Source organism: Cryptomeria japonica, chromosome 10, assembly GCF_030272615.1.
Source record: "Cryptomeria japonica chromosome 10, Sugi_1.0, whole genome shotgun sequence".
Classification (NCBI taxonomy): Eukaryota; Viridiplantae; Streptophyta; class Pinopsida; order Cupressales; family Cupressaceae; genus Cryptomeria; species Cryptomeria japonica.
Genome location: NC_081414.1, coordinates 749,631,753 through 749,640,192, shown reverse-complemented (window position 1 = coordinate 749,640,192; position 8,440 = coordinate 749,631,753). Strand labels below are relative to the sequence as shown.

At 33.0% G+C, this 8,440-nt stretch overlaps 1 long non-coding RNA gene across 2 annotated transcripts; it reads left to right on the top strand.

Moving 5' to 3' along the window:
- Window positions 1–856: 856 nt before the first annotated feature.
- On the top strand, window positions 857–5,122 carry LOC131859421 (uncharacterized). 2 transcript variants are annotated; one of them, XR_009359132.1, is made up of 2 exons: window positions 857–1,255; window positions 4,438–5,122. It is a non-coding gene; the product is annotated as an uncharacterized LOC131859421 (long non-coding RNA). The 2 variants fall into 2 exon arrangements; XR_009359131.1 differs by lacking the exon at window positions 4,438–5,122 and adding an exon at window positions 3,872–4,288 and having other exon boundaries at window positions 858–1,255.
- The last annotated feature ends 3,318 nt before the right edge of the window (window positions 5,123–8,440 follow it).

Sequence of the window (8,440 nt, the reverse complement as noted above, 5' to 3'; positions counted from 1 at the left end):
GGGAGTTTAAATTCGAGGTCCATTATTATGTTTTATTAGATCTAGCTTGAGTGGTGTGGAAACGAACTTGGGTAAGGAAACAACAATCTTCAAGCAAGAACAAATGTATGATAAGTGTGAATTGTGTAATAAATAAGGGGTGAACAATGAATTCGTAGAAATAAGAGAAGTGGAAAGGAATAGAAACACATAAACCTAATCAAGGCTTTAATCAAATTGAACATAATAGTGTGCCACTTGTCTATACATGATTACATTAAAGAAATTCTATCAAATAAACCTAAATATAAATGGAAAGCACCATAGATTGTTATTTTCACAGATACATGTTTGTTTCAATATTAACCAAACTTCCCTTTCTCGATTGTAAATAACATAAAATACGAGAAAGCTTTTCTATCAACATTCACCAAACTTCCCTTTTTGGATTGTAAATAACATAAAATACGAGAAAGCTTTTCTATTCAAGTAAGACATAATAATTCTTAGGAGACTCTTGTTCACTCAATAGATCAAACTGTTTGGTTACATCAACTAAAATGAAAAGTTAAAGGGTCATGATTACCAAATACTAAAATATAAAAAAGGTACGTAAAAGATGCTTCTCATCACTTTTATTTAAAAAAATCGAATATATATAATTTTAATTTATGATTCCAATTTTAATCCCTTGGAAAAACAATTAAATATCATTTATTCTTTCGAACAATTAAAAATAAAGTTAAGAGCATGGATAACTTTTGTTTTAAAAAATACTTAAAAACTCAATTAGAAGTTATTTATTCTCTCAACAATTTGAAAAAAGTGAAAGGGATGGATGATTCGGTTTAAATAAATTAGTCTGAAAAAAATAAAAAGAAAAAGAAAAATTGATAGCTTCCGTTTCACGCGCCCCTGCTTTTTGTTTCTTCACACTTTGTAAGCATTAACAATGCTTAACCTCCCCTGACTTTCCCCTCTGCAATATTGTCCCTGCCCTGAAATGCTACTGCTGAATAAACAAAGATGGCTTATGTTCCACCGCACAGGAGAGTACAGGGGTCGTCGAGTTCTCAGGCCCCTGAACTATGCTATTTGCCAGATGCGGGCATTGATGTAGAACCTACCGTTTTCATTTGGTTTGCTGTTGATGCGAATGTCAATCCGCCGCCGCCTAATTTGCAGTTTAAATTCAAACCATTTGCAGACACAACAAATCCACGTCTGCAAGACAAGAAGCTTTACACCATTTCTGTACACTCCCATCCTGTAGACGGTAATAACCCTCAAACCTTAAAATTACTGCATTTTACTTGTAATCAGAGTATTGCGTTTAGAATTGGGGATTCTCTTTGTTTCTTTTCAACGATTTTTCAGCTTTAAAGTTCATGCTGAAACAGATTTCTCTTTGTTCATTCTAACAGTATCCGAATCTCCACTTTATAAGGTATTTTTCACAGTATGTCAAACCCTAGGGATTATATAATTCCTGAGTCAATTTAATTGATTTACACTACTCATGAATTTGTCTTTCGTAAATATAGATCGATGATCTATTTAAGGCTCTTGTATTTAATTGATGTTTACAATGATGAAGCAATGAGATTTCTATACTATTCTGAATTAAGCATGCTTATTGATAGAGTTTCCCCAATATCAAGTCCACTTAGCTCGTACTCAATTTCCAAAACCTTAAACAACTCTTTAGCTCATCCATTGACAAGTAGGAGGTTTTTCTAGTGTATCACGTTATGATATTTTATCAAAATTCAACTATGTAATTTGTTGAGTTGAATGAATGGACTCATATTCTATGAGTAATGGTTCACATGACTGTATCTCTCGTGGGCATGAACATCCCACTTAGTAGTCATGTATCTAGCTAATGTTCTTGAGAGGTCACCCATCTCTATATTACTCCAACTCAAGCACACTTAACCATAAAGTTTCTCACAAGATCAAACCTACTTAGATTGCTCTCCCATTTGCAAAATATTCAACAAGTTTTGTATCTTTGAACCATCCATTAGAGCCCCTTGAGCTCATCCATTGACAAGTGAAAATATTTTTTATTAAAGAAAGTGAAGCCATTCAAACCATCTCCATTTTATAAGTCAAAATATTTTTGCAAAGACTAGTTAGAGGGTTTATCAAATTCCAAATGAGCTTCAGCCCAACAACCTTGGTCATGACAATAGCAATACAGATACCTAGACCTCTTATGCATTTTTATTTTGAGAGCTGTTTCTAATTGACTTGATGAAATCTTTCCCAAAGAAATTATTTCCCTCCATATAAGTTCTTGATTCTTTTATGCAGCTTAAGGAGGATAGAGTCGAAGCATGATAGATCATTGTTTAATACATAGGAAGACTAGAGATAACAAATTTTAATAAAACTAATTTACTACTAAGACTAAGCTATCCGAAGCTAAGAATTCTTTTATCAAAATTTTCGAATAGTCAACATTCTTGAGTTTGAAGCTCATAGGAAAGTTCCATGGTATTTAAAAGATTGATTCCCACCATATCAAACTCAAAGATTTTAAAGAAACTCATATGTTTTTTAAACAAGTATTGATGATATAAAATTGCATTCATAGACTTTGCACATCCTCCCACCCTCACTCTACTTGCACCCAATTCAAATGGTCCTCAACTTCACCAAGTTTGTATAAATTAGATTTTGATAAGACCATTTGTGGGAAGCCAAGTCCCTCAACCACTATGTGGGATTCCTCTAACAAGATTTTAAAAATAGTAGCAAAGAAACTTCACCTCATAATTAATAATGAAGCAAAGTTTGAAGCTCTACTTCTTGTCTTCTAAATGATGAAAGCTTGTAGATGACATAACTCAAGACGACTCTACGATTGTCACTTTGTGTTTAAAAAGTCAATATTCTTTGAATTAAAGAATTAAGATTACTTAGAGAGAGGCTTGAGCCACTTTGAGCTCCATTCCAAATTATTATATTTAACAATGTTTTAAATAAGGAAATATGGTGGTAGATTTTTTATCAGCATGGGCATTGCTTAGCTCCATGGGCTAAAGGTGGTTAGTGATCTATCAAGGTGATCGAAATTGACAACTTTAATTGGAAATGACTTACCCGATGCTTGTCATTAATTATGAGCATAAAAATGATGAATTGCAAGTCATTTTAATGTTTTGGCATACCCATTCATTGATTACCACTCAAGTGTTCACTACTTTTATTTGGAGTTTGACCTTTCCTTTATTAGTTCTTTGACGCATACTACATATGTGTGCAACATGTCACAGAGTCCTCTTTACAGATCCTTGTGTTTATTAGAAAAATAGCCCTTTGCAAGGATATTACTATTTTGAGGCTTAGGAAGGTCTTTTTTTCTAGAAGACGAGATTATGGAGGTGGTTCTAGAAATTTGCCAATATTGATGAAATTATTTTGAGGCTTACGAAGGTCATTTTTTTTTAAAGATGAGATTATGGAGGTGGTTCTAGAAATTTTTGGGTATGATTTTGTGGATTGCTTCAGTCAACATTGAGCTTTCATCATGTTTGTTGAAAATGTGCTTCTACTAATGGGTGATAAGGAGCACTACAAGGCTCGGGCAGCTATTATATTTAGGATAAATCCAAGGTTGACATGGATGAGGAGTGTAGTGTTTGACATCTCTTCCTATCTATCTTAGGGTTTGAATTCTATGGTCTTGATTCTCTTAAAATTATCTAAATTATTGAAAGGAAAGTGGAGGTGCTTGTTTGAAAGGTCAGTACCATTTATAATTTTTTTTAGCATAAATATTGTGAGTTCTTCCTTCTTTCTAGGTGTGAATGTGGTAGAGCTCTTGATGTCTAAGAAATAATTTTTTTTAGCATAAATATTGTGAGTTCTTCCTTCTTTCTAGGTGTGAATGGGGTAGAGCTCTTGATGTCTAAGAAGTGCTCTTTGAAGTAGGGGAGATTCAGTGTAGCGAAGGATGAGAAGGCTATAAAGTTAATTCCCAAATGAATTGTTTAGAGCTCTTTGAGGCCTAATAAGTGGAGAGATTCAATGTATTAAAAGATGAGAAAGCTATAAAGTTCATTGGTAAATGAGTTGCTTTGGTTAAAATGTAATATAGGTATTAAGGTCCTAACTATGGTCATCTTATCTAGTGCCCTTGGCTCTGTTGTTTCGTAGTTGGTTTCTTTTCTGTTGTTTCTATGTTCACTTTGTGCCATTAAAATTGGTATTCTGCAGGGTTCTAGATTATTGGCACACTATTTGTCGCCCTTCTTTGGATAATTCTATTTTAATATATATTTTGACAACAGTTAGCTTTTCTTTTCTATAAAGATCACCATTAGATAGTTAATCTATACAATCTTTACTTTAATTTTTAATAAATATGAGAGAGGACCCTAACCTTGCTTGATCAATAAAAAAAAATACTACTAGGTATAATATCTACGTTTTTTTTGGAATTGATAGGAGCTCCAAAAGTACAGACAGAGGAATCAAAACAACCCTATACATTCTAACGCTCTATTTGGAAATTTTGCCCGTTAAAATATTATCATTAAAACATTGAGCACGAGCAAATTCTTTGAGCATGTTAACAATTATGATTCCAAATATGAGTATAAGCGTCGTCTAGTTCTGAAACCCCTCCACGCTTTGTGAAGAGACTATGCTATTACATTGAGGCGGATGTTGATGAAGGATCTAACGTTCGCATTTGGTTTACTGTTGATTCAAATGCCAATCCGCCGGCTAATTTGAAGCTTGAATTCAAACCCTTTGCAGACACATCAATTCCACATCTGCCAGACAAGAAGGTTTACACCATTTGTGTAAAATCCCATCCTGTAGACGGTAATAACTTTCGGACCTTTAAATAATTGCATTTTACTTGTATTCAGAGTATTACGTTTGGAATTGGGAATTCTCTTTATTTGCTTTCAACGATTTTTCAGCTTTAAAGTTCACGCTGAAACAGAGTTCTCTTTGTGAGTCGGACAATACCCGAATCTCCACTTTACAGGGTGTTTTTTACAGCGTGTCAAATTAGATGTTTTATAGGGATTATATAATTTTTGAGTCTATTTAATTGATCTATATTTTATTAGTAGTTGTTTTTACAAATTCGTCTTTGTTGAATATGGATAGTCTATTTAAGACTCATTGTATTTAGTTGATGTTCACATAGATAAAGTATTGAGATTTTTATGAAAATTTAATTGTTGTTGTTTTTGGATTGAACTGTCTGTCAGTTTTTATATCAATGTTTTGGGATGTACTCTAAGATCGATCATCAATATAATAGAGAGATAAGAGAGAAATAAAATTCTGAAAATCTGATATCATTAATTCTATGAAAGTTACTCATTCCAATACTACAACTCAACCATGCTTAATGATATAGAGTTTCACCTAAGATCAAATTCACTTAGCTTGCTATTCAATTTCATAAACTCTCACCCTCATTTTGATTGCACCCTTATCTTGACCAAATTAATGTAAATTAATTTTTTATAGGAGCTCTTAGTGGGAACCCAAGTCTCTCAAGCATTGGTTACGTTATATGAGATTACTATATTAAGATGTTAAAAGTGATAGCAAAGAAACTTCACCTCAGAATGAATAACGAAACAGTGTTTAAAGATCTACTTCTTGGCCTCCAAACGATCAAAGGACTATAATTTGATGAATGTCATAACTGAAGGTGACTCTATGGTTGTCACTTTGTGTTTAAGAAAATGATATTATTTAAACTAGAAAAGCAATATCACTTTGGGCTCCATTCCAAATTGTTCTATTCAACGTTGTTTTATAGAAACGAATGTGGTTGTAGACTTTTTTATCCAACATGAGCATCGACTAACTTCATGAGCTAAAGGTCGTCAAGGTTCCATCAAAGGTGGCCGAAATCACCAACCTTATTGAAAATGATTTTCCCAAGGCTTGTCATCAATTTTGTGATGAATTGCCAGTCATAATAATGTCTTGGCATAGCCATTCATTGATTACTAGTAAAGTGTTAACTTTTTAATTTGGAGTTGACCTTTCTTTTCTTAGTTCTTTAATGCATACTACAAATGTGTGTGACATGTTAGAGATCCGTCATTACAGCTCCTTGTGTTTATTAGAAAAATAACCTTTTTCAAGGTTATTATTCTTTTGAACCTTAGGATGGTCTTTTTTTTAAGAAGATGAGATTATGGAAGTTATTTTAAAAATTTTGGGCTGTGATTTTGTGGATTTCTTTAGTCAAAAAATTGAGTTTTCTTCAATGTTTGTTGAAAATATGCTTCTACTAATGGGTGATAAGGTCTTCAAGGCTTTGGGCTGCTACTATATTTGGGCTGCTACTATATTTAGGATAAGTTCAAGTTCAAGTTGGAATGGATGAGGAGATTGAAAGAGGATTAGTGTAGTGTTTGACATCTCTTTATATCTTGGTGTTCGAATTCTATGGTTTTGATTATATCATAGTGGTTTGAATTTTGAAAGGATACCGAAGGTGCTTGTTTGAGAGGTGGATACCATTATAAATTTCTTAGCACAAATATTGGGATTTCTTCTTTCATGCTAGGTGTGAATGTGCTAGAGCTCTCGAGGCCCAATAAGTCCTCTTTGAAGTAGTAGGGATTCAATGTAGTGAGGGATGAGAACGCTATAAGCTCCTTGCTAAATGAGTTGCTTTGGTTAAAATGTATAATAGGTATTATGGTCCCAACTATGGTGGTCTTATCTAGTGCCCTTGTTTGTGTTGTTGGTTTCTTTTTTGTTGTTTCCAAGTTTACTTTGTGTCATTAAAGTTATGTTTTTGTAAGGTTATAGGTTTGGATGGGCATTCTATTTCTTTCCCTTCTTTCTATAGTTCTATTTTGGTATATGTTTTGGTAATAATTAGCTCCTTTGGTCTATAACATTCACCACTATGTGGTTAACTTATGTAATATTTTACTTTAACTTTTGGTATATATGGGAGAGGACCCTAACCTCACTTGATCAATCAAAAAAATACTAATAGGTATACAATCTACATTTATTGGAAATTATAGTAGCTCCAAAAGAAGAGAGAAGGTAATTAAAACAACCCTTAAACATTTTAACACTCGATTTGGTAGTCCTCCCCCACTAAAATAGTATCATCAAAACATTGAACACGAGCAATATCTTTGACCATATCAACAATAATGATTCCAAATATTTTCCTTTACCTCCTTTCAATAGACTGATGTCCAACCAAAGCCTTAGCTAGAATGATGTATAGATTAGAGGATAAATGACATCCTTGATGAAGGCCTTAAGATGATTTGAATAAATTAGTAGTAGAGCCACTAACATTATGAGCAATCCAAAGAGTAAAATTGCAACTAAGAGTCTAGTTCAAGAAGGATAGAGAAAGTTATAAGGTGTAAAAGATCCAAGCCAAGAAACCAAAAGTAACTTCATCAAAATAATTTGCCATATCAAGTCAACTATGTATTTTTCGAGTCTAATTTATCAAACCATATTATATGAGTAGTGGTTCTCTTGAACCTATTTCTCATGAGTATGAATAGTCTACTTAACATTTATTATGTCTAGGTAATTCCTATTTGGGTGAAGCATTGGGACTTCTTGAGAGGTATCTATCTTGGCACTACTTCAACTCAATAGCTATTAATCATGGAGTTTCTCCCTAAGATCATGCCAACTTATGCTGTTAACCCATTTGGAAAACCTTCAAAAAATGTCGTTCCTTATGAACCATTCATTATAAGGACCCTTTAGCTCATTCATTGACAAGTAGGAGTTATTTTTTGAATTATGGTATTTTATTGTGATTTAACTACATAATTTTTCAATCAAACTCATTAACTCACATTTCATGTGTAATGGTTCAGACAAAGCCATCTCCCATGAGAATGAATGGCTCACCTAGAACTCATTGCATTTAAGTGATTGACATAGGGGTAAAGCATTCAAAATTCTTGAGAGGTCACCCATCTCAGTAGTACTTTGACTCAAGTGGGTTTAATGATGGAGTTTTTTAAATATCAAGTTCATTTATCTTGTTGTCTCAGTTACAAAATATTTAGCAAGAGCCATTCTGTAATGCCCCGCCAGGAACCCTAAAGGATAGCAACACAAAAAGGCAACTAAAAGGCGCAATAAATTTTTTTTTTAAGATTAAGGGAAATAATCATAACCTTGCTCCATAATTAACATAAGCGGAAGACTAACATTACATCCTAAAGGGTTACCAACGAAGATTACTTCAAAATAAAAAAAAAACCACATCGCAAAATTAATCCAATCTTCCATTTAAATTAAGGAAAGCCAATAACGATAAAATAATTCATATTCATAAATTGATCTTCAAAAGATAGGCTTACAGAATTACAACATACATACTTCCAAAGATTCATTTATACAAATAGGAAAGATAACTGAAACAATATACATCCCATGACTTAAATTACAATATTCCATAAAATTACAT